This window comes from Stegostoma tigrinum, chromosome 6 (assembly GCF_030684315.1).
Source record: "Stegostoma tigrinum isolate sSteTig4 chromosome 6, sSteTig4.hap1, whole genome shotgun sequence".
NCBI lineage: Eukaryota > Metazoa > Chordata > Chondrichthyes > Orectolobiformes > Stegostomatidae > Stegostoma > Stegostoma tigrinum.
This window is the reverse complement of record NC_081359.1, coordinates 57,793,131-57,819,833: the sequence shown is the minus strand read 5'-3', so window position 1 is coordinate 57,819,833 and position 26,703 is coordinate 57,793,131. Positions and strand designations below refer to the sequence as shown.

Here is a 26,703-nt window from a genome sequence, read left to right as displayed (position 1 = left end):
TCCTATCCTTAATCCTGTACTCAGCTTTCAAATTCGACCTTCCAAAATGCATCACCTCGCATTTATCCAGGTTGAACTCCATCTGCCACCTCTCAGCCCATCTCTGCATCCTGTCAATGTCCCGCTGCAGCCTACAACAGCCCTCTACACTGTCAACGACACCTCCGACCTTTGTGTCGTCTGCAAACTTGCTGACCCATCCTTCAATTCCCTCGTCCAAGTCATTAATAAAAATTACAAACAGTAGAGGCCCAAGGACAGAGCCCTGTGGAACCCCACTCACCACTGACTTCCAGGCAGAATATTTTCCTTCTACTACCACTCGCTGTCTTCTGTTGGCCAGCCAATTCTGTATCCAAGCAGCTAAGTTCCCCTGTATCCCATTCCTCCTGACCTTCTGAATGAGCCTTCCATGGGGAACCTTATCAAATGCCTTACTGAAGTCCATATACACCACATCCACAGCTTGACCCTCATCAACCTTACTAGTCACATCCTCAAAAAACTCGATAAGGTTTGTAAGGCATGACCTACCCCTCACAAAGCCGTGTTGACTGTATTTGATCAAGCCATGCTCTTCCAGATGGTCATAAATCTTATCCCTCAGAATCCTTTCTAACACCTTGCAGACGACAGACGTGAGACTTACCGGTCTATAATTGCCGGGGATTTCCCTATTTCCTTTCTTGAAGAGAGGAATTACATTTGCCTCTCTCCAGTCCTCAGGTACGACTCCAGTGGAGAGCGAGGATGCAAAGATCTTCGCAAGTGGCGAAGCAATTGCATTTCTCGCTTCCCAAAGCAGCCGAGGACAAATCTGATCCGGGCCTGGCGACTTGTCAATCTTAATGTTTGACAAAATTTTCAGTACATCAGCTTCCTCTATCTCTATCCATTCCAGCATGCACACCTGCTCTTCAAAGGTTTCATTCACTACACAGGTCGTTTCTTTCGTAAAGACAGAAGCAAAAAACTCATTTAGGGCTTCCCCTACCTCCTCAGGCTCCACACACAAGTTCCCTATGCTATCCCTGATCGGCCCTACTCTTTTTGTTAATTGTTAATAAAACTCATTCTGCATTTTCTGTTGATAATAACCTGCTTCATAATTAAAACTTCAACTTTGTTATTCCAATCAGGAAAAGTATGAATGCCTATCACTAGTAAAAAAAAAACTTGTGCTTACATTGCACCTCTCACAAGCTCAGGATGTTACAAAGCACTTCGTAATCATTGAATTACTTTTGGTGTGTGGTAACTGCTTAAAAATGTAGAAAACATGGCACTAATATCAGGATTAGCTTTTTGTTCTTTGTCTGCTGACACCCTGCCACAATATTAAGACATTGGAACACGAAGTGTGACGCAACTTGATGGGCCGGTTCTCACATTCTGAACAACTGGTAGCAAGCTGCTCCAAGTCATTAATGTCAATGTTACAAAGTTTCAAGGAGACCTTCTGAATACCATTAAATCCTTTTAATTGTTCTCTCTCAGAATGTTGACCATATGAAACTCTGAAATGTGTTCAGCGCTACCTACACTGACCTCTCAAAGATCACCACTGATGAGGAGACACAACACCAGATCAGCTCTGCCGGCTTAGCCTTGTACAAAGTGGAGCAGCAAGTGTTTGAAATCACTTGAAAAGTGATGCAAAACCATGTCAATGTAACCATTGTCATTGCCTTACTCTTGTACAGCAGTGAGACCTGGATTGTGTATCAACAAAACCTAACAGTGTTGGAAAAACTCCACCAGCAATAGCTCTATTACTCCTTGAGATACAATTGATCATCAGTTAGACACTAGAATCAGTCTTGATGCCAAATCTGCAAGCATTTGGGCAAACTCAGCTGCAATAGGTGACCTAGAGTGGTCAAATAGCCGAAAAAACCCCACTATCTTCTCCATCAGGTCCTATCTTCACACCATGACTAATCTCCCTGAAACCCAGACATAAATATCTTCCACTAAAAACATCAAACAATAAACAGCATCAAGATTCAAAAGGTCAACTTACAGCTGTATTTTCAGAGTTGAGTTTAAATTTTAAAAGAATTTTAAGACATGGCAGTGGGACCCAGATGGGAAAGAAGGTGGGGCCTGGACTCTCATAACATAAATGACCAATTTGTTAGATAATTTAAAATACATGAAAAGTCTAAACAGACACAAATTCTACTGTCTTGTGTGTCTTATCCCTTGTTCTGGCAGTCTCACAGTTGTGGTGCAATCATAAATTCTTCTGTGCAAAGTTGCATTTTGAACACAGAAGCCTTACTTCAAAGATCGAGTTGGGGGGAGGTTGCTTTAAAAGTGGAAGCGTATGTATTCCTTGCCTTTGCATGCCATGCTAAAGAAGGGGCAGCTGTCAGGTTCATTGAGCGGAAAATGCATCATGAAGGGCGGAAGTTGAAAAAATGCTTGCAGCACTTTCCCACAAATGGCCTCGTGGGAAGGGTAATGACAGAATATGTGGCCATAGCCAGTGAATCCAGGCAGGAGTTGGCAGAGCAACTACAGTACACAGCAGGAAGGAGGAGGAGATGTACCCCTGAGCGAAATGTATGCTGTCTTCAAAGATACTTCCTCAGCATGAGTGGGATGGTATATAGACAAATGCTCTGAATGCCAAATAAAAGTATTAGAGACTTCTGTGCCATGGTGGAGGAAGATCTTGCATTACAATCTCCATCCGCATCCCACCCAGACTCACTGTGCCCTGTGCATCCATGGCAATTTAGCATGGCCAATCCACCTAACACGCACATCTTTGGACTGTGGGAGGACACTGCATAGACAGTCAACTGACACTGGAATTGAACCCAGCCCAGGTCTCTGTTGCTGTGAGGCAACAGTGCTAACCACTGAGCCTCCACGCCATCCCATTCTGTTGTGGGCATGCGGCTCTATTCTTTGTGGGAATCAGTGCTCATATCCTGAATGGCATGCACTGGGCTACTTAGTGGGGCTTCACAGGAAATTATAAAGTGTTCAGGAAACATAAGGAAGGGAAAAAGGAGGGGTTTGGCAGTATTGGTCAAGTAGAACATTGCAGTGCTAGAGAAAGAAGATGTTTCAGAAGGTTGAAGAACAGAATCAATGCACTGGCAAGAAATTGGTGTGACACTGCTATGAAGTTGGCCATATTCTCATAGTTCATATGATCATGTTTTAGAAACTTGGTTGAACTCACCATCACGATTAGGTCTGCTCCTCCCCTTGAAGTGTGAGTGCTCTCATTGCTTTGGGGGATGTTGCCATCTTTGCTGCTGCTCAAAGCATGAAGCCACATCACATGACTCCTGAGTCGTTACATCCAGGTCTCCTGGGTCATCTCAATTAGTTTCTTGTTCTTCTGAGTGGAATTATGAACACATATCTGATTCAGACACCATCCCCTGCACTCTGATGTGGTGTCCACCATCATGTGCTACCAATACTAACCACTGAACTAAACTAAACATGTATTGGTCATGTAAATATACAAAAATGGGCAATATCCCTCTCAAACACTAGCAACTATGTAAGCACGGGTTTAGGCACTAAGACTCATCTGTTCTCCTGACAACTGAGGCTTAGCTAAGCCCTGTAATTTACAGCAGAAGTTTCCACGATTATTTGAGTATTGTCACTCGTGTTTGTCACTAACAATCAAAACCTTGCTGTACATTTGTAAAAATGTGCAATATCCCTCTCAAATGCTAGCAACTATAATGGTGATCTGCTCAGATACCCATTCTGCATGTTGGAGATGGTGACAGTTTCTCAAGGGAATGCAGTAAGAACCAATCACATTGCATAATAGGAGGCCCAGCCTTACAGGAAGTAATAATAAGAATGGAAGGGCAGTATGAAGAGGGTATTTTTTAGTTAAGGCAATAGGTGGATGCTGGTGTGGCTGTGAACATAACTCTAGGATGGCACATTGTATCCCTGGTACTAGGGTCAAAGGATGTCACAGAATGGCTACAGGATATTCTTCTGAGGGAGGGAGAATACCTGGAGGTGGTGGTCCATGTAAGTGTTAATGACATGAGTAGATTCAGTGATGTGGTCCTGCAATTAGAATGTAAGGAGCTAGGTAGAAAATTAACAAGTGGGAGTGAAAAAGTATTAATCTCTAGAATACTCCAGGTGCCATGCCCAAGCAAGAACATGAAAAAAGAGAAAGACAAGACTACTGAATGTAGCTGGCAAGATGGTGCAAGTGGGAAGACTAGATTTGTGGACATTGTGATTGGCTCTGGGGAAGAGAATACCCCTATAAGCTGACAAGTTACATGTGAACAGAACTGGTTTAGGATCATTTAGACAATAGACAATAGGTGCTGGAGTAAGCCATTCGGCCCTTCGAGCCAGCACCACCATTCATTATGATCATGGCTGATCATCCACAATCAGTATCCTGTTCCTGCCTTATCCCCATAACCCTTGATTCCACTATCTTTAAGAGCTCTGTCTATCTTTTTCTTGAAAGCATCCAGAGAGTTGGCCTCCACTGCCTTCTGGGGCAGAGCATTCCATATATCCACCACTCTCTGATCAGAGTTTTTGTTAATGCTGTTGTGAAGAGTTTAAACTAACTGGGCAAGGCTGTGGGAACAAAGGCAGAACTTTAGAGAGGAATACTAGGTTTCATAAAATACTTGAGGACACAGATAGCAATAGTTTAGAGAACAGAGTGTCAGTTGGTGAAGTTGGAAGAAGGGAAAAAATAATAGCATCTAAATCGGGCTTACTGTGAATGTATGTTGAATAAACAAGATTGATTGGGGAATTCGATGTGCAGTTTACCATGTGGGGTTATGCTGTGCCATTAACAGAGGGCTGGCTCCTGGAAGGTCAGGACTGGGTATTAAATATTCCAGGTTATAAAGTGTTCAGAAAACATAGGGAAGGGGAAAAGGAGGGGTTTGGCAGTATTGGTCAAGCAGAACATTGCAGTGCTAGAGAAAGGAGATGTTTCAGAAGGTTAAAGAACAGAATCAATTTGGCTCATCCAAAGAATTAAAAGAGGGCAACTACATTGCTCTGTGTAATTTACAGACCAGTAACTATTTGGAAGGTAGCTGAGAAACAAATCTGCAAGGAAACCGCATAAAGGAGTTATAATGTGGAAGTATAATTGTACAATTATAAACTGGGATACTAATAGCAGTAAAGGCAGAGAGGAGAAAGCATTCTTACACTGTGTTCAGGAGAATCCAACAAGAAAGAAGGCATTGATAGACCCAGTACTTCTGAAAGAAGTGGACCAAATACCTTCAAAATGTCAGTCAATACCTTTTGGGGGCAACGATCGCATGGTTTATTATAAAAATGGAACATGACAATGTTAATACAGAGTAAGAATAAGCAATTGGCAGAAAGCTGATTTCAAACGGGCAATAACAGAGCTCGGTTAGATAGACTATATCCAGATTTTGGTGGGAAAAGTGCAAATGATCAATAGAAACCAAAAGAACTGCAGATGCTGTAAATCAGGAACAAATATAAAAGTTGCTGGAAAGGCTCAGCAGATTTAGCAGCATCTGTGAAGAAAAAAACAGGGTTAATGTTTCAGGTCTGGTGGCCCTTCCTCAGAACATAATGATCAATGGTTTACCTTCAAAAAAAGAGATGATTTTGTCCAGTCAAGGCATATCTGTTCAAAATGAAAAGATAGGAAAATAAATCCAGAGGTCCCTGGATGTCAAAATAGACAGAGAAAATGTCAAAGGTGTAAAAGCTTGTACATGAATAGTGTCAGGAAGTGAATACGGTTGACAACCATACTGAGTACAAAATGTTTAGAAGGGAGGTGAAAATGCAAATATGTGTAATACTGTTCCAAACAGTGGGGAGTTAAAGTTTGGAATGCACTGTCCAGAAGTGCTGTGCTGCAGGTTTCAATTAAGGCATTTAGGAGTCTATTTGACTGTTACCAAAAAAGAAACAATATTCAAGATTATGGGCAAAAGGCAGGATATCAGTTTCTCAGCTTCCTTCCAAATAGTTCAGGTAGACAAGGCAGCATTAAAGTCGGTAGTCGCCTATTGATAGGCTCTCTAATGTAGTATAATGAACCAGTTGACCAACAATTACATTTCCTACTCACCTGACTGCTAAAAGACAGCTCCTCAGATGAGCTAACAATGGCTTCCAAAGTGAACATTGCATATTTAGGAACACATTCTACTGAGGTAGATAATGATCTCTACTCACAACTCTTCCTGTGGTTATATAAAGGACATCATTGGAGCTACTTCCTTCTCTTGCCCAGGATTGAAAAAAAAAATGCCAATTTTGCTTCCAATTTCCATCCTGGCCTCACTTCACCTGGTTCATCTCTGAATCCTTCCTTCCCTTCCTTGATATCACTGTTTCCATTTCTGAGGATAGGCTGGTCACCAATATCCAGTAAAAATACATTGACTCCCACAGTTATCTTGACTATACATTCTCACACATTGCTTTTTGTAATGACTCTATTCTATTCTCCCAAATCCTTCATGTACATCGCATCTGTTTCGATGATGCCAACTTCTACATGGGCCCTCCGAAATGTCCACCTTCTTCCTCAACTGAGGATTCCCCAGCAACATTGTTGCCAGAGCCCTCAGCCGAGTCTAACCCATCTTGCACACTTAGTCCTCAACCCCTCTCTTCCCTTCCACAACAGCGATGGGGTCCCCCTTATCATCACCTAGCATCTCACCAGCATCCATATCCAAAGGATCACGAGCCATCATTTATGCCACCTCCAGTAGGATGCCACCAGCAGACACATATTTCCCTCCCCTCCCCGTCACCTTCCACAACAACTGTTCCCTCTGTGACATCCTGCACTCTCAACATCTCCCCAGATACCCATGGCACCTTCCCTTGCATTGTCAGAAGATGTAACACCTGCCCGTTACTTCCTTCCTCCTTACTTTCAAAGACCTCAAACACATTTTCCAGGTGAGGCAGCTATTTCACTTCAGTCTAGCATTCACTGCTCACAACGTGGTCTCCTTTACATTGAGGAGAAGAAGTGCAGACAAGCTGACTGCTTTGCAGAAAACTTACGGACTATGTGTAAAAAATGACCCTGTCAGTCTAGTTGCTGGTCACTTCAATACGTCATTGTGTTCCCTGGCCAACATTTCTGTCTCAGGCTTGCTACAGAACTCTAGTGAAGCTCGGTAGTTTCCTACTGAAAGGCTCTCTAATGTAGTATAATGAACCAGTTGACCAACAATTACATATCTTATTCACCTGACTGCTAAAAGACAGCTCCTCAGATGAACTAATAGTGGCTTCCAAAGTGAACATTGCATATTTAGTAACATGTTCTACTGAAGTAAATAGTGATCCCCACTCACAACTCTTCCTGTGGTTATATAAAGGACATCATTGGAGCTACTTCCTTCTGTTGTCCAGGACTGAAATAGAAAATGCCAATTTTGCTTCCAAATTCTATCCTGGCCTCACTTCACCTGGTTCATCTCTGAATCCTTCCTTCCCTTCCTTGATATCACTGTTTCCGTGGACGAATGACACCTCATTTTCCACCTTGGGATCCTGTAACCTTCTGCGCTCAGTATCAAGTTCAATAACTTTAGGATCTGACCACATTCTCCCATGTAGTTACTCCAACCACCACATACCAGGCCTTTTCATCACATGGGCTGCTACCATACAGAATCCATTGTCAGCCTTTAATGGTCCCCATTAGCAGCTATTCATTCTCCCAGGCTGACCTTAACCCTTTGTCTACACAAATGTTTTTCTTTCTCTCTTTAGGCTCTATCTCCACTTATTGTTTACTACTTCCTCCTTCTCCTCACCTTGTCTGACATAGATAACAATCTTTAGAGCTACAGTCAGTACTGAAAAATACTCACTGGACATGGAACATTAATTCTGCTTTCTCTCCACAGTTGCTGCCAGATCTGCTGAGTTTTTCAAGGAATTTCTGATTTTGTTATGGAAATTCTATCCCGTAGTCTCCTTTCAAGAATATGTTATACATGATAGCAAATTGAACAGTAGATCTCCCAAGCCACTCCAACTTTCTGTAGTTTCTTAACTTGCTTATGAACTGGTTAATGACTTGTCTTGAAAATAGAAAATTACACTATAATATGAAGTTTATAAAATGCTAAGAGGCTTATACCCAACACAGGATGTCTGAGGTGATTTTCATGTATTTGGTGATTTTGAATACATTACTAATTAATTGTAGCTCAGAAATGTCTAAATAATATTGCAGAATAGACTGCAAGGCTAAAGTACTCACTTGCGTTAAAATATATTATTAGACAAACCATCTTGCATCCCTGCAATTCATATTAACTTCATCACAGTGATGCCCACAAAACAACAGCATTGTGTATTTTCATATTAAAGGATGGGAGTCTTGTGTGCAGTGGTAGTGTCCTTACTTTTGAGCTAGGCGATGTGGCTCCAAATCCTACCTGTCCTAAGGTGTAAATTCAAATCTGAACAGATTGATTAGAAAATATGTTTATTGTGAAATGAATGAAGCATTGTAAAGTCATTAATGGTAAATAGTATGCATGGTGTACATTAAATTTGGGATGGGCATGGGGTCTATGATTGAAGAGTCTTTAACTGATAGTAGAAGGAGTAAGCCAGATGGGAAGAATGAAAGAGAGTCCAACCTGTCTCTGCCTCCCTAACCGGTTCTTCCTCTCACCCATCCCTTCCTCCCACCCCAAGCCGCACCCCCATCTACCTACTAACCTCATCCCACCTCCTTGACCTGTCCGTCTTCCCTGGACTGACCTATCCCCTCCCTACCTCCCCACCTATACTATCTCCACCTATCTTCTTTACTCTCCATCTTCGGTCCGCCTCCCCCTCTCTCCCTATTTATTCCAGTTCCCTCTCCCCATCCCCCTCTCTGATGAAGGGTCTAGGCCCGAAACGTCAGCTTTTGTGCTCCTGAGATGCTGCTTGGCCTGCTGTGTTCATCCAGCCTCACATTTTATTATCTGGGAAGAATGAAATCTCTGTTTTCAAGGCTTCTGTGATACATCAGGACTTCTGATTATTTTTCTATGAAGGGTTTTTTGAACATCAGCAAAATACTATTTTTAAATGGACAGTTTAATTATAGAGTTTGCTGTTAAGTTGAACTTCACAGCACAGCTTTTTCCTGGGGATGTAGTTTGGAGTTTGATCAAATATTGATTTAGGCTGCTTGAGTCTGTGAAAGTTCATTAAAAATAGATCCAGCAAACTGACATATCTTAGTGATTGGACATTCCTAATCAATTGAAAGTAGGGAAGAATGTTTTCTCTTGGGCGCTTCTAGGACATGGAGATGGTGCAGCTGTCAGGCTGTTGTCTTCTTGCTAATTTGGAAAAAAAGAAATTCACAACCAAAAGCTAAGTATTAGAATCCAAAATGTAAAGGCCAGTCAGGGCCATCAAGCTCATTTTTTAAAAAAAGTGTAGCTGACTATATTCAGAAGAAAGAAATGAAAACAGGCAACTTGTTTTGCCAGAGATAGTAAGAACTGCAGATGCTGGAGTTTGAGATAACACAATGTGGAGCTGGAGGAACGCAGAAGGCCAGGCAGCATCAGACACATAGGAATGTTGATGCTTCAGTTCGGGGCCCTTCTTCAGAAATAAAACTTCTTTCTGAAGAAGGGTCCCAATCAGAAGTGTCAACTTTCTTACTCCTCTGATGCTGCCTGGCCTGCTGTTGTCCTCCAGCTCCTCACTGCGTTTTCTCTGACTGCAACATTGGCAGTTCTTACTATCTCTTAGAGGCATACAGGTTACATTATTTGAGGGTAGAGTCCATTCAGTAGTCTGATGACAGCTGAAAAGAAGCTGCTCCTAAACCTGCCTGTGCATGTGTTCAGGCTCCAGTGTCTTCTGCCTGATGGAAGAGGTTGAAGGAGATCACTGTTGGAGTGTGATGAATCTTTGTTGATGCAGGCTGCACTTCCGTGGCAGTGAACCATGTAAACAAAGTCCATGGATGGAATGTTGGCTTCTGTGATAGTATGGGCTGAGCTCACCACGTTCTGTAGTTTCTTACAGTCCTGGGCTGAGCAGTTGCCAGATCAGACCATTATGGACCTAGACAGTATGCTTTCAGTGGTGCATCAGTAGAAGTTGGTGAGGGACCTTATGGACATGCCAAATTTCCTCAGCTGCCTGAGGAAGAAGAGGCATTGTTGTGCTTCCTTGGCTGTCCCATTTACGTGGGAAGTCTAGGACACGTTGGTTATTGTTATTCTGAGGAACCTGACGTTCTTCACTCTCTCACTCTCAGCTCCACTGACGTAGATGTGGGTGTATTCTCCTACTTCCTTTCTGAAGGTGATGATCACTTCTTTAGTTTTGCTGACATTGGGAGAAAGATTGTTTTCATTTTCACCACGTCACCACGTTCTCTATCTTGCTTATGTATTTTGACTCGTTGTTGTTAGATATCAGTCCCACTATAGTGGTGTCATAAGCGAACTTATAGATGGCATTCATTCAGAATTTGGCAACATAGTCATAGGTGTAGAGAGAGTGCAATCACTAAGTGCTTTCTTTCTTTTGCTTCCTTACAGCATTTCAGCTTTCTTCGTAATTCATGGAATAGTACATTTGGGACATGTTATGCAGCAAGTCAAGAATGCAATCTGTTAGCAGAAATAGCTATTTATCAAGAGCTTAAGAGCAGTTTAAACTAATCTATCAGAGCATCAATTGGTAAATATTGCAAAGAATTATAAGAAAAAAGTTTAACACTTCAAGTCCTGCTTCATTGGCCTCATCCCCATCATATATCTCATATTGACTAGACCCAGTGCACTAACATTTCTTCAATCCTAAGTTCAGCTTCTCTCACTTCAGTTTGGAAGCTCTTGTCAAGTTTTGTCAAGAGGCTAAATTTTAAAGTCATATTACTGGGACAACCATGTGTGGCATAATCAAACAGATGGCAGCCATAAGTTAATTTATTTTAGATTCTCCATTTTGTATTGATATTACGCAACTAAATAATGTGTCATCGATGTTTTATGTTGTGCGACTGGGTTTTGTTTGTGTTCCGTTATTTTGTGAGTAACATAACAGTAAGATCTTGTTACAACCTAATTCAAGCTATTCAGTGGAATAATCCTAAAGAATTAAATTGGCACAATAATCTTTAAATACTTTCATTTCTTTTTTGAACCTCAGGTATGGTTGTTTTATTGATTAGTTCAGAAGAAATAGATCAAATGGCAAAAAGCTTCCCTCAACAGTCAAAAAGAAGATCTCTTTTCACGCATAAGTATTAATTTCTCAGTGTGCTTAGAATGCAAAAAAGAATGAAAATTATCAATACAAGTACAAACACTGTGAAACACTACAATAAATTGACGTGTATAATGCCAAGCGTTTTGTTGCTTCTCCTTCCCTGAAATTGTCACATGCTGTTGATATTTGTTCCAGCAATCTCTATGATTTCACTTTAAATCCGAATGATTCTTACTCCATCCAATAATTAAAATCTTGTTTCTCAGTTAGGAACAGCTAGCCAGGAAATTCCGTGCTCTGTAAACATGAGTCAGGGGAAAGTGCCTCAGATGGTTTAAGTTTGGATCTCGCAGGGGGATGTCAGCAGTAATTGAAGCTACAGCCCAGAAGCAGCGCGAAGGTAGCAAGAGAGGTTGCAGGATACAGAGGTTGTGTGTCAGAAAGGCCTGGACCAGTAATCAACATGTCACAGCAGCTAGAAGAAATCACAACAACAGTCTTCCAGAAGTTACCGCTTATATCCATTTATCCCAAATGTGGGCACTCCCCACTATCCGTCCATGCAACTCTTGCCAGTTCTTATTCCCTATGGCTTCTCATACCCTCAATCCTAACCAATGTGCCACTAAACAGCCCCATTGCTCTTTATATCATCAAATCAAACTAAGCCCTTCAATGGCCACTAATAACCCCTCAGCCAACTTTTGTTACTTCCGCCAAGCCATAGCTCCCAATCACCCCCTTCACAGTTTAGACTCTCCATGCCAATTTGTCAAGTATTCACATGCTTAGACGTTAGAAGCCATGCTGAAGTGAAATAAGATTGTGTTCCATGTGTCTTTTAGTGTCTTTATTACTTTGGGGGAAAAAAAAATTGATGAAAACACAATGATGAAATGTAACCACTTAATTCCATTATGCTAAATTTTTGTAGCCCCATTTCATAAACTTTCTAACTACTTGGGGACAAACTGTGAACTGACAGGCCTTCCACCATAATAATGATCATATCTGGGTGCATGACTGATTTTACAGCCCATCATAGTAGCTGTCAGGCCAATGTCAATATATAGAGTAAAATAGCATGCATTCATATTTTTCATACTGTAGATGTTTGCAATGAAGTAAAGATCATGAGATATAATTGTTTTGGCAGTTCCAATGAGTTGAACAGTTCCTTTCTGCAGTCCCCTTGAATATTCCCTTTATTACAAAGGAATGCCTGTACATATTCAAAGTGGTACCTCATTCTCCAAGTACCTCCCACAGACTTAGATCTTCTTCTGGAAAGTACAAAGCCTATAGGTATTGTTTTGGACATGTTGATAATGAAAATTGGATCTATTTCATGGCGATTGCACTTTAATATGCACCAGATTATGCATAATACACCCCGCTCTGTCTCCATGGTGGGTGTTAGTTTTAGGACAGGACTCAGCGTTTCAGTGCCATTTTGGCTAAGATAAAGAGCCTCTCCATTACTGCAACAATTCAGATCTTAGAGTTAGAAATATAATTCATACATCAGGCCAAGCATATTAACTTACTAGACCAATGACGTAGCTTTCACAACAAAAAAGACAAGAATTACATTAGGTTTTCACACCAGTCAGATTCTAATTATCTGCGACTGCCAAAAAGCTCCATCTTATCCATCAGCTATCAGGGCAAATTAACTATGACCCTGATGCTGAGCATATGCCAAAAGAAAATGTAACATTAAGGCCTTGCTAAAAACACAGCAAGAGGCATTTATAGGAACTAACCTGAACCTCAAGCCCTGAAAGCCTTAATATAAAGCATAAAAAATAGGGAAAAATACTATGCTAGGTAAAAGGTTTATTGGAAGCACATACTTAAAAAAAATTCAGATCGCAACAACAAGGCAAAGCTTCTCACCTCCTGACTTTTATGCCTATATATCATACCCATAGGGGATTCTGACACATTGCATAACATGGTGAATCAGTCTTAGGGACAGGGAAACAGCTGTTTACTAAATTCATCTGCTCCACAGGAGTGCAGTCCTGTCATTGTCTATATGTACATAATCAGCAAGCATCTGTTCAGAGTTTAAAACTACATGGAGCACAAGCTTGTTTCCACATTAATCTTGTACTGTGTGCGTATGCTGGTCATTTAATAAATGAGCAAGCTACCTGAGGATTTCCTCCACCTCCCTGGTCCCCTAATGCACCAAGACTACATTTGGACTTTGTTCAGGCATATTGCTCAAATTGAGGGTTGATTGTACCTCTGCCTCTCTGAATGCACGAGTGCAGAATTTTCCAGGTTCACTTCAAATTGATCACATAAATGAACTTCAGGGCATTGGAAAAATCTTACTTGTCTGGGGAGATGAGAAGGGTGCTGAACAAGAAGTCAATATAAGTTTGTGAACAAGGGAGTGATACATGGGTGATGCTGATTTAAAATAGAGTATGTTCAAATGGATGAGCTCAAGTTCATAGCAGGTGGAGATATTCACAGATCCATGCTTGTTTTATTAAACCAGTAGATCCCTAGACATATTTATACACAGCCTGCTTTGATCATATGTTGTGTATGTGCCTGCTTTTTCTAGGAATTCAGAATTGCTTTCATAATTCAAGTACTTCTGGACAGTCTATCAACAAGATTTAATTCAATCATGTGATAATCTACTGAGGCTGAGATATTCTCTGTGTGAACCTGCTTATAAGAATATCTGGCTCAATATACAAGTCACACGATTTAATCCAGGATCATAATATCTGCGATAATAGGAACTGCAGATGCTGGAGAATCCAAGATAATAAAATGTGAGGCTTGGTGAACACAGCAGGCCAAGCAGCATCTCAGGAGCACAAAAGCTGACGTTTCAGGCCTAGAACCTTCATCAGACGGTCTAGGCCCGAAACATCAGCTTTTGTGCTCCTGAGATGCTGCTTGGCCTGCTGTGTTCATCCAGCCTCACATTTTATTATCATAATATCTGTCATTGACAGGTCTCTAGAAATAAGACATGAATAGACAGCTTGAGCTTCTTGTTTAAAATTGTTATATCTTTTCAGCCAAGAGGAGTATTAGTATTTTCAGGTTATACATGCACAGAGTGAGAAGTCAAGTGAGGGCTTGCAGTTGGAGGGTCTGGAAACTATGATCTTATAGCCATCTGGATGTTGTTTGGCTCAGGTCATGGCCTCTGTGCCATCTCTAAGAAAATCAGATGAGGCTGCAGCCAACTCCCACAAGGAATTCTTTGGATTCCGGGCCGCACAATAACTGGGAACACTTTGCCAGGGTCAGGCAAACCAGTCAACACCTCTGCCACAACTAATAAAATAGGAGTGAAAATGAGTAGCTAATGGGCACAGTGTCCTCACCACGCCACCCCAATTTTACATCCTCCTCACCTGCTAGCCTATTACTGGAGCAGTGGGCAGTCTAACATTCTAGCCACATAGTTATCATGGCACTAAAAGTGATTTTACAGCACATTGAGTTGATGTGGAGCAATCAGATCAGTCTTACTCATTTTTGTTAACTTTGTGGTCATGTGAACTTATTTACATAAATGTATTTTCTTTCCGTGTTATTTCTTTCAGTTCAACTAAACTGTGATTCTATCTGTATAATATTGCATGATCCTCCTATTGATGTAATTTAACCATTTGAAGCATTAGACAGAATGGCAATAATTTAATCCCTGTCTTAAAAAAATGGATAAACCACTCCAAAATAATTCTTAATAGACAATCGATCCCTCCTAAATAGTGCTTAAAAACAAACAAAAAATAATTTCAACATTGTTTGTTCACATGTCCACTTTGCAGTTTCTTTTTTTATATTGTATGATTTTAAAAATAGTAACTCACCACAGAGCAACATCCTGTCAATTCTTACACTTAGTAAATGGCATATCCTGCTGCTTCAATAACGTTGTTTTGCATAAATAGTCTCAGGGATAGTCAAACTGCCAATTTCTGAGTTCATTTAATTGCTAACAAACTATCAGGCCTAATCATTTTTAAATGTTCTCTTTATAATTAGCTGACAAGTTCCTGTAATATCATGGAATCATTATTTTATGGCCAAGTCTAGGACAGTCATAAATACTTTTTGCTTGTAGAAACAGCATATGGAGTCAGCAGGCTGTAGTTTCTATCAGCAAAGTTTATTAGGTCAATAGTTGGTGAAAAACAATCTACATAGTTCACTCTAACGTATTTTTCAGGAAGCCACTTTTGTTTTTGCAAAATACTGAGTGAGATTTCTTCTTCCAATTATACAGTCAGTCACTAAAACCGATTCTCAATGAGTGCCTAGTTCGGCCAAACCAGAAAGAACCAATCATAATAAAATCCAGCAGATACTGGAAATCTGCAAATAAAAGAGAAAGCTACTGAAAACATTCAGCACATCAGTGAGCATCAATAGAGACCTACTAACTGGTGTAAATGGATAAAGTTTACCTTGTGGAGTTCAACCCAGTGTCAAAATCAAATATCAATCAGGTGATTGTAGTATGTGGGCAATAGTCACCCAGTTGTGATTGTTCTAGTTTTTTAAAAATCAAATAGGGGACAGAGTCGTCCGACATTCTAATTAAGTAAGGAGGTTAGGTAAACTTTAAAACCTGGAGAACCAGTAGGAGCCCTCTCAATGCTAAAGAAGTGGCAGGGTGCCTTTTCAAATCACTGAGAGAAAGTACTTCCCCATTTGAGGCTTCCTTGATTCTGTAATCTTTCAGGAATGCTTTATATTCAAAAAAATGCCTCAGCAGCTGTTCTTCCAGATTGTCCTAGCCAAACAAAAGGGTTGGTCTGAAACTGGAGAGTTAGCTATGTACTGCTTCTTGGCAAATCTCCCAGAAGGCTGTGGGTTGGTGCTCAGAAACCAACATGCCAGCCAACAGTGCGAAACTCCATACTCATTTGTATCTGAGCTCTACAGGGGTCTGGAAATTCAGTCCATGTTTCAAGTTGATAGTCAGTAAAAGACTGTTCCAGTCTCCTTTTCTGGATAATTCAAAGCAACTGGATGATGACAGAATGTAAGTTTCCAGCAACTGAATAAATTATGCTATGTCTGGCATGAATGATGTTATGGAACTTCAGTTATCTCTAGTAGAGTGTGTTACTACACATATAACAACTCTAGTTCCAACTAAACTGGAGAAATTACTTAAACACACTTAAGGGTGGCATCTTTCATTGTTATTTCATTTTGGTCGAATCATTTGGCTTCGTGCAAGTGTTCCTTTCACTGCATAGATTGGCTATGCAGCAATGCATCTGATCATTACACCTCAATTTGACAGCACTCTGTATTAGGACATACATGCAAGAATCAGTAAACAAATTTGATATCATTTTGGCCCTAAGCGGCTTTTACACTGCAATCATTTTGCAGGTATGAAATGGGCAATGAAGGGTTTCTTATTGTCAGTAGTGTGTGTGCGCACATTCTGTGCTAAAATCTATTCCTTCTCCCACATTGGTAAAAGATAAATTACATGCATAAATTGGATGTTGAACTGATTGCACAATCAAAATTGTGGCCTATTATCCATTTCAGGGCCTCTCTGCAAAATTTGGATGCCTTGCAGTTTTTTGGGGTTTTAGCCAAAACTCATGCACATTCAGCTTCACCACGATCCTTTTGGTCATCACCAAAAAAGATAAACTTATTAGAAGGTATGTGAATGAACTTAGAGAGTAAATATATTCATTCCAAATGTACAGCAGTCTTAAAATCCACCTCACCTCTCTGGATTGCGTCACATTCTCCCTAGGACCCACCCAGAATTTATACATTTTTTGATGCCAGGATACTAACCTAACAAAAATCAGGTCCAGATAGCAACACTAATAGCTTTGCAGTCTCTGCTGTTCCATGCATGGATATGCTTTACACCCAACATGTCTCAATGGGCCTGCATTATCCAAAACAACCAATCTCTGAATGTGAGAGATAATGGGAACTGCAGATGCTGGAGAATTCCAAGATAATAAAATGTGAGGCTGGATGAACACAGCAGGCCAAGCAGCATCTCAGGAGCACAAAAGCTGACGTTTCGGACCTAGACCCTTCATCAGAGAGGGGGATGGGGAGAGGGAACTGGAATAAATAGGGAGAGAGGGGGAGGCGGACCGAAGATGGAGAGTAAAGAAGATAGGTGGAGAGAGTGTAGGTGGGGAGGTAGGGAGGGGATAGGTCAGTCCAGGGAAGACGGACAGGTCAAGGAGGTGGGATGAGGTTAGTAGGTAGCTGGGGGTGCGGCTTGGGGTGGGAGGGAGGGATGGGTGAGAGGAAGAACCGGTTAGGGAGGCAGAGACAGGTTGGACTGGTTTTGGGATGCAGTGGGTGGGGGGGAAGAGCTGGGCTGGTTGTGTGATGCAGTGGGGGGAGGGGACGAACTGGGCTGGTTTAGGGATGCAGTAGGAGAAGGGGAGAATTTGAAACTGGTGAAGTCCACATTGATACCATATGGCTGCAGGGTTCCCAGGCGGAATATGAGTTGCTGTTCCTGCAACCTTCGGGTGGCATCATTGTGGCACTGCAGGAGGCCCATGATGGACATGTCATCTAGAGAATGGGAGGGGGAGTGGAAATGGTTTGCGACTGGGAGGTGCAGTTGTTTGTTGCGGACTGAGCGGAGGTGTTCTGCAAAGCGGTCCCCAAGCCTCCGCTTGGTTTCCCCAATGTAGAGGAAGCCGCACCGGGTACAGTGGATGCAGTATACCACATTGGCAGATGTGCAGGTGAACCTCTGCTTAATGTGGAATGTCATCTTGGGGCCTGGGATAGGGGTGAGGGAGGAGGTGTGGGGACAAGTGTAGCATTTCCTGCAGTTGCAGGGGAAGGTGCCGGGTGTGGTGGGGTTGGAGGGCAGTGTGGAGCGAACAAGGGAGTCACGGAGAGAGTGGTCTCTCCGGAAAGCTGACAGGGGAGGGGATGGAAAAATGTCTTGGGTGGTGGGGTCGGATTGTAAATGGCGGAAGTGTCGGAGGATAATGCGTTGTATCCGGAGGTTGGTAGGGTGGTGTGTGAGAACGAGGGGGATCCTCTTGGGGCGGTTGTGGCGGGGGCGGGGTGTGAGGGATGTGCTGCGGGAAATACGGGAGACGCGGTCAAGGGCGTTCAGTATTATTTTCTAAACTGCTAGCAATGCTTAATTAAGAAAGAATCATTTTTATAACGTTTACTATATTCCTAATATATCAACTTGCAATAGTACAAGCTGACTAATTTTCATATTGAGACACAACTCAAGCAATGAAAGGATACTAATGATTTTAAATGTGTGCAATAGATTGCAATGATTTTGTACCTCCCACAACTGAGCTGCATTTCCACAATATAGAAAATAGAGTATGTCAAGACAATCCCATTTATCTTAATGTAGGCAGGACTTTCAGCACTCAGGCATTTAGCTTGACTCAAGAAATTATCAAGCTCATCAGACCCAGCTTGGTTCAAGGTCCCTCTTTGAAAGGGCTACAATTTTCACTCTGCGGAACAGGGGTAGCATGGAGCCAACCATGCTGATCTTGGAAGCAAGTTCTCAGTGATCATGGGATAGGCAAGGGGTGCGGTCGGCTGGTTTAAAAAGATGCATTGACTGTCTTGTATTGCATCGAGTTGCATTTGAAGCTGTTAGGCTCCTCATCCTTCAAGTAATCTCAATCTTCACTCTCGCCTATCCCCCCAACAACATCTCAATAGTCACTCACCAAGTACTTACCGAAGACAGACTTCAGGAGTCATGTATAGATTCAAAATAAGCTTCCAACAATCTAATACTGCTCCTACCAAATATACGTGCGATAGTGAAAAATGTCCCATCCATGAGGTCCTCATAAACCTCAAGAGCTTAATCTCTTATAAAACAAAATGTTCCTCTTTAAACTTACAATCAAAGACAGCTAATGCTTTAATAGGCTATTTTAACTGTCAATCAAACTGTAAACTCCAAATGCCTGATGAGGTAACATACAACTGCTGAAACTCAGCCACCACTTTGACATAATAATAGTTTTTTTGGATACATGAATAAAGAACTCTTTTGAAACTATATGCATGGATGATGCCTTTTTTCTAACCTGTACTAGGTGGCCTGTAAAACCAAATGCAGCTCTGCAGACTATTTTCTTAGGACTCTCAAAAACAATTTAAGGCTGAACTTGTTTTCTTCAAGTTTAAAGTTGAAGGTAATTAAAAAAAATTACAAATCTTGATATTTGAACAGTAATAAACTAGTCTAGAAAAATTCTTAAAACTTACTCCACTGATTTCTGACTCTCACACTATAGCTTAAGGATCTTGAAAGAGTGAAAATTTCTTTTCAGATCAGATTTCCTGCCTGTCTTAATCCTATATGCTCAACTCTGCACAACGCCAGCCCCGTGGGTCATTTAGCTTCCAATGTCCCTCCTCATTTTCTAGTTCCATGTGTGTGCAAGGCAATTGAGAATCGCAATTCAACAATTGAAATCAAAATACCTGTGCAGTTTGAGAACAAAAACATGTTGATATTATTAACAGGAAAACTAACTTATGTCACACCAAATATGCACTGCCTAACTTACAACACAAAAGGTTTAATTCGTTTTTCTGGGTATCCTTTTTGGTCCACTTATTTTGTATCAGATCCTTTCCCTTAATCCAAATCAAAAACAAACATTTAAGTTTTGAATGTAATTTCTATCTGAAACAACTGTGGAATAACTTATACATTTCCAACAGGACAAAGTACTTAAATGAATAATTCTGTAACATAATTAGCAAGAAGCAAATAATGAAAAAAAATAGATTCACAAATCATTCATCTATATAAAACATAATCTGAAGTACATGAAAAAGATAAAAATATTATCAACTGAGACACTGTTTAATGTATTGGGTAGATTATAGCAACGCCATGCTTTGCAGTCAGTGCTTCTGCCATTTAGCATTGATTCTGAAGATACATCTCAGTTAAGTAGCTGCTGTCTGCAACATTTCTGTTTTTATAAATTGATACTAATAAATTCAAATCATCAATATATACCACTTCATCTTACGATCTGTAAATCATAGACTAATGTGGCTTAACAAACATCATTTGTGAAAAGAGAATAAATTTTTAAAAAAACTCTCCCAGGAAGGGTGGGAAAACAAAATGATTTTAGGTTGAAATCTTGGACTGAAATCTGATCTATTATTGATTAATTCATTTCAAGAGATGAGAGTTCAACACTGCAATGTGCTAAAGCTAAGACCAGCAGTACAATGGATCACAGCATGAGAAAATCAAGATTGTAGACATACAATCAAAGAACAGTTATAACAATAGGATGTCCAGGATCACAGAAACGCAAAATCCTTTAGAGAAATCATCACAACAGACTTTCACACCGTAAGATTGCCATTTGCAGTAAACAGAAAGGTACAGTCGTCGCTAAATGAACATTCTCAACTCAGGTGTGGGTTTTACATTCAGCAAATGAAGTAAGTTGTCAGAATTTAAAACAAATAATTCTGAAACTGTAAGGTGAATGCCTTTGATTAAGTGTCCTAAAAGTTTAAAATTGATAATCTTTATGATGTCAAATCAACTTTCACTGAGGAAAGCAAGATATTTTTATTTTATAGCCTGTGCTTTTCAAAGTTTAAATCATGACCAGAAAATGCAAGGAATGATATTGCATTTAATTGCATTTGGGGAGAGTCAGTTAAACCTGGAGGTTGGAACCTGTTTCATCTGAGATCATGGAACTAAGTTTTATGGAATCCATTCCATGTTTTAATATGGAGTAATGAATTACATATGAATAGCAGCGATAAAAAGTGTAGCCGCCTGGGAAAATTTTGGTTTATGAAATAATACCAGTACATCTGTCATAATTAATTTTTTATTGAGTAATAAGTGAGCTGAATTTTACAGGCCACCAGCAGGTGGGTAAACAATGGCTGACTTGTAAAGTAGGACACTTCCATTCTGGTTACTATTTTATAGATCGGGGGTAACAACAAGTGGGCTGCCTGCTCCTGGCCCTACAGAGGTATTCCAGAGCTGTAGTCCACGTTCAACCCTGCAGGATACTAGTCAGTGAAAAGTAGGATGTCCCGTTTCTGGGCATGTTTCACCAATCAGAGCCCTACCCCTACGGTTTTGCCTTCCCACATTCACTCAGCTCCCATGACTTTTTGATATTGACTCTATCCCCCTGCCTCCCAACCTTCTGTAGCCTGCCTAGCGGGCCCTGGCGGGATCACCAACTCTTTAGGGTTTCAGGATATCCATGATCGATTGTACCTTTTCCGCCCATGCCTCCTCCACAACTGATGGGTTTAGTGCAGAATTGCTGGCCTTCAATCAACCTGCTGTTCTATGAGATTGGACCTCCTTCTGGAGACAGATGGAAGTTTCATTACATACTAATTAAAGGGCCAGAGCCAAAACATAAAGCATAGTGAGCTGGCCAATAGTGACATGCTTGCCCCTGACATTTCTGCACAGGTGCAGAGAACCTGTCCCCACCATATCATCTAGCGCATTGTGTACTTTAGATCATTCAGTTATACAAACAAAAGATAATTAGTTATCATGATTCACCAGGATTTATCTTTTCATTGTCATTAGCTAACTGCAAATGTACAACAACATCCATTTTGAGACCTATACCCTTAATATTTTATATGATGACAATATGCCTTTCATGAACCAGAACCTATGGGATCATGAATGTACTGGATAATCAAATGTTTTGGTTGATCAAGAGGTCTACATAATCAATGGAAAAACACTCACTATGTCACAGAAATACAATGCAGGGGTTTTAAAAATCACTGTTATACTTTATTTACAGCATAAATTGCTTAAATAATAATGTAAATTCGCCTTAAGTAAAATTTACCGGCTCAGAAGCTTCTCACTCACACCTTCAGTTGACTACTTGGACATTGTGGAAATTGTGATAACACAGTAAACTTCCAGCATTTGATATGTTTAATTTTTGCCAGTTTATCAAGAGTGCTGCTTCTGCTGGTTAAAGCAAAGTTCACTGTATTTTTAAAACATAATGTTGTACCACTTGGCCTTCCAAGTTATTGATCCAGAATTAATCAGGACTTTTACACAGGGTCGAAAATCCAGTCTTCTATGTTGTTTGCTGTGAGTCCTCACTACCTTGTGAGGAATTAATACTGTCTGACACTCACAATGAAAAATAACAATATGTAGCTACAAATCCAGACAAATCAGATGACACAATATCCGTTAATGGATGCATTGCTCATTGTTATTTTTGAATATTTGGAACATATTTGTGGCATGAGGTATGAAAACAATATTTTCTTGTATTCTAGTCTTTTACTGAAAAAAAAATCCCTTTTAAAGGAGCTTTCTCCAGAATTTGAGATAAAATAAGATATACTTTAGGATCAGTGATCATTTGTGTGCCATCCTCTCTATTCTTGCTAAGCGCACAGGATGGCATACCAAGCTATTCTTCAGTTTCTAATGTTATGTTTATGTCTGCAATGGTAAACAGAACAAAAATAGAGGAATTATAACCTCTCAACACATTATTTGAAACAAAGTGACAAAATTCTTTAGTACAATGTTGCAACAGCCATCTATTCTCCAAAGTGCAGATCTCTTACCTTACCAATCCTTGTTCTATGAAAAGAGTATGCTGTTTGCAAGTGGGTAGCCTCACCCCAGTATACCAACATCCAGTAGGTTTATCTTGTTTTGTCCATCATCTGTGAATAAAACAATATTCAGCTATTAAAATGGTGAAGTCTTGTATGTTTGACTTTAGTTTAACTTTAGCAATTCCTCTGAAGATTAATTGCCACAGGAGTGAAAGTATCAGTACATTGGAATCAAAGTACTTTGGTCTAAATGTCAATGTTTTTACAGAAAAGGTGAGTGCCCTTTAATTGTTTTTGCAAACCACAAACACTTTGATGGGAATCCACAACCTTGAAATATGGTTCAATCATGTAGTTATCATGTTTGGAGTTTTAAAAAAAATCCAGAATGTGAATGAATATTCATTATTGCTTGCACAATTTTGAACTTAAAATGTATCGATTAACAAGTGTCAGTAAAGTCAATAGGATTAGCAAACTCATAAAGTTACCAATGCGAGGGCATATGATATTGGAGTAAAAGTAGAGCATTCAGCTCCTCAAGCCTATTTCACCATTCAATAAGATCATGGCTAATCTCTTTGTGTTTAAATCCCACATTCTCATTAATTATATTTTAAATGCCATCGTTGTAAAGAGAACTATGACATAAATAATGGCATTTTCCTAGCTAAATCATACTGCCTGTTTTGGGCATGGTAATACCAGTTTTATCAACAGTGACAACATCTACAACTCAATGAGAGAGGGATATTTCTCATGGAAACTCTCAATGCAATTAGTAGAGGCATTGTCTTGCTTTAAGAAAGTTACAGAGATGTTTGAGTGAATATTCAAATGTTCAATATTATAAAATTCAATATTATATTGTGCTTAGCATCTGTCAACAGTCCAAATGAAAATCAGCCCATTGACGTATATAACATCAGCAGATCTGTGTGTTATCACAGAATTCTGCAAAGTGACAGCATTTCTACCCTACAAATCACACTGTACATCAACTCAAGAAATGAAACATTGACAGGTACAAATAATGGCTTCTGAAGCCTCTGTAGATGTCACCTGACACCACAGCTAACCACTGTGTCCTGTTTACCGGAGGCACACATACCAGTACAAGTATCAAAAAGCTAAAATCAGATGTAATGATACAGCTTAGGACTAAACATGTTGACATATTGCCACAGTTTTTTCTACAAAAATGACAGTGAATTTGAGATACTTTCCATTATCAATACACAAATCTTTCAGCATCATATAATAAAGAAAACTTACCCCATTACTTGTAAAATGCCACAAGTTGTTAGGCCATTTTTAGGGTTTTGCTGAATACTCTGATGAAGATGGAAGTTCACCCTTAAGCTCCCTGTATCATGGAATTGTACATCTATCTGCCGATGTCTAGATTTAACAGGATTAACACCTTTCCACGGGATCAGAGAGATGTTCAATTGTACGTTATTCAGCACCATTTATGTCTCCTCTGATATTTCAATATTCCGTTTTCGCATGCAGCACAACCTGGAAGATAACAAAGTGTGAAGCTGGATGAACACAGCAGGCCAAGCAGCATCTCAGGAGCACAAAAGCTGATATTTCGGGCCTAGATCCTTCATCAGAGAGACTGCTTGGCCTGCTGTGTTCATCCAGCTTCACACTTTGTTATCTTGGATTCTCCAGCATCTGCAGTTCCCATTATCTCTGATCACAACCTGGAAGATATCCAGGTTTGGGATGATAATGGTAAGTAATATTTACAAGCCAATTCTCAAACAAGAAAGAATTTAACCATTGTCACTTGACACTCGGTGGTATTATCATCATGAATTCCTCCACTATCAGCATCCTAGGGATTAACATTGCTCAGTAATAGCTGGGCCAGCCAATGTTTAAAAGAGATGTGTTTAAAAGAGTCAGTCAGGAGCTGGGATTTCTGTGGCGAGCAACTCACTACCAGTCACCCCAGTGCCACTCAACTGTTCTGAAGGCATAAATCAAGACTGTAATTGAATACTCTCTACTTGCCTAGATAGGTGCTGCTCTAACAACACTCAAGAAGCTTGTTACCTTACAGGACAAAACAACCCGCTTGATTCACATCCCTTTCTACCACTTCCAAAATTCTCTTCCTTCAACATTGATGCACAGTGGCAACAGCATGTACCATCTACAAGATGCACTGCAACAACTCACCTTTGAAAGCGCCATATAAAAGCTGTGATCTCAAAAAGCTACAAGGACAAGGAGTTTATATGACCTCAGATTCAAATCCGCTGATGTGTGAGTACTGAATCCAGCAAAGCTTCTCCATGCCCAGCTTATTAAATGCTATCATTATCTTAAACAGATCTTTCAGATCACATCTCAGTTTTGTCTATTTGAGGGGAAAATAAAACTCCAGCCTGTTCACTCTTTCCCTACTGTCTGTTCTCATATCATTCTGGTATATCCATTTTCTGCTGATGCCCCTATATACTTTCTCCTTTGCATCAGAATTGATACTCCAAGTGGTACGCCTTTCACACAACATCTAGAAATTTAAGAAAAACAAAACATATTAAAGAAGAAATGTTCATTTCCTCCTCAAATAATTTCTCCCATATCTTCAATTTTCAGGCCAAACCTTCAACAACAGTTTAGCAATTCAGCAGCTCCTGATGCCTACCTCTCCTCACATTGGAACTTAGTGGTAACTATTCAGATTGGAAATTTTCTGTCAGTGGATTATACAACCAAACCGTAGATATAACTTAGTTCAATCCTTTCAATGGGGGAATCTGCATCGATATGCTTCGACACCAATTGAATGTGAAGCCAGTTGTATATCACTCTTCTGCCACATATTAATCACAAAAATTCAGAACATGATAACAGACTATGGTGATATCAGCACAAGACCTCCTGTGATTTGAAGCTACTATCACTACACTCAAATTCTTATTCTACCCTCACAAATGTCTTTTTCAGTCATTGCATGGGGCTATCACTAATGAGGCTCGCATCACTTGTTGAATCCCAATTGCCATTCAGAAGATGATGAGCCATCTTAAACTGTTGCAGTCAGTGAGGTGTGGGACGTCCACAATACTGTGAGAGAGGGAGTTCCAGGATTGGACCCTGCATTGAAGAAAAAGTGGCAGTATAAAGTCAGGATGGTGTGATAGCTGGGGGAAGATATATTTGTGGTAGTGTTCACATGAACTTTCTGCTTGCTGTTTGAGGTGGTAGAGGTTGCAAATTTGGAAGGTGCTTATGTAGAAGTTTTACTGAGATTCTGCAATGCATCTTGTAGGTATTGAGCAAAACCTTTACACTACATCAGGGGCAGAGAGGGTGAAGATTTAAGATGGGGAAGGAAAGAAGATTCAAGCAGGCTGGCTTGGCCTAGAAAGTACCTAGTTTCTTGAGTGCTTTTGGAATCGCACTCATCCAGGCAATTGGAAAGCATTCAATTGCATTCCTGATTTGGACCTTGTCGATGGTGGATTAGTTTTGGGTAGTCAGAAGGTGAGCCAGTCACCATATAACCTCAAGCATCTGACATATGATATTTTTCAGAGTATTTACCAGGCTAGTCAAGCTAAGTCTCTGATCAAGGATGACACTTCGGTATTGAAGGTAAAGGATTTAACCAAGGTAATTGTGTCATTAAGTGGGGAAGTAAAGTAGTCAGACTCAGCTGCTGAAAATGTCCATTTGTCTTGTGGAAATGCTAAGCCCCTCATACCATCTTAGCTTGCCCAGGCTTTGTTGCATGTAGACTGTGTGTTCTGTTAGCTGAGGAGTTACGGATAGAATTAAACAATAGATCATTGATATTAGCAAATATCCAAA

General features: G+C 40.4%; 1 protein-coding gene across 1 annotated transcript in view; it reads right to left on the bottom strand.

The window, feature by feature from the left end:
* tenm4 (teneurin transmembrane protein 4) overlaps positions 1 to 22,977 on the bottom strand; it is a 973,741-nt gene extending 950,764 nt beyond the window's left edge. The window contains exon 1 of the mRNA XM_048532769.2: positions 22,876 to 22,977. The gene's annotated coding sequence lies outside the window, so the exon portion shown is untranslated. The remainder of the gene's footprint in view (positions 1 to 22,875) is intronic.
* Positions 22,978 to 26,703: the final 3,726 nt, after the last annotated feature.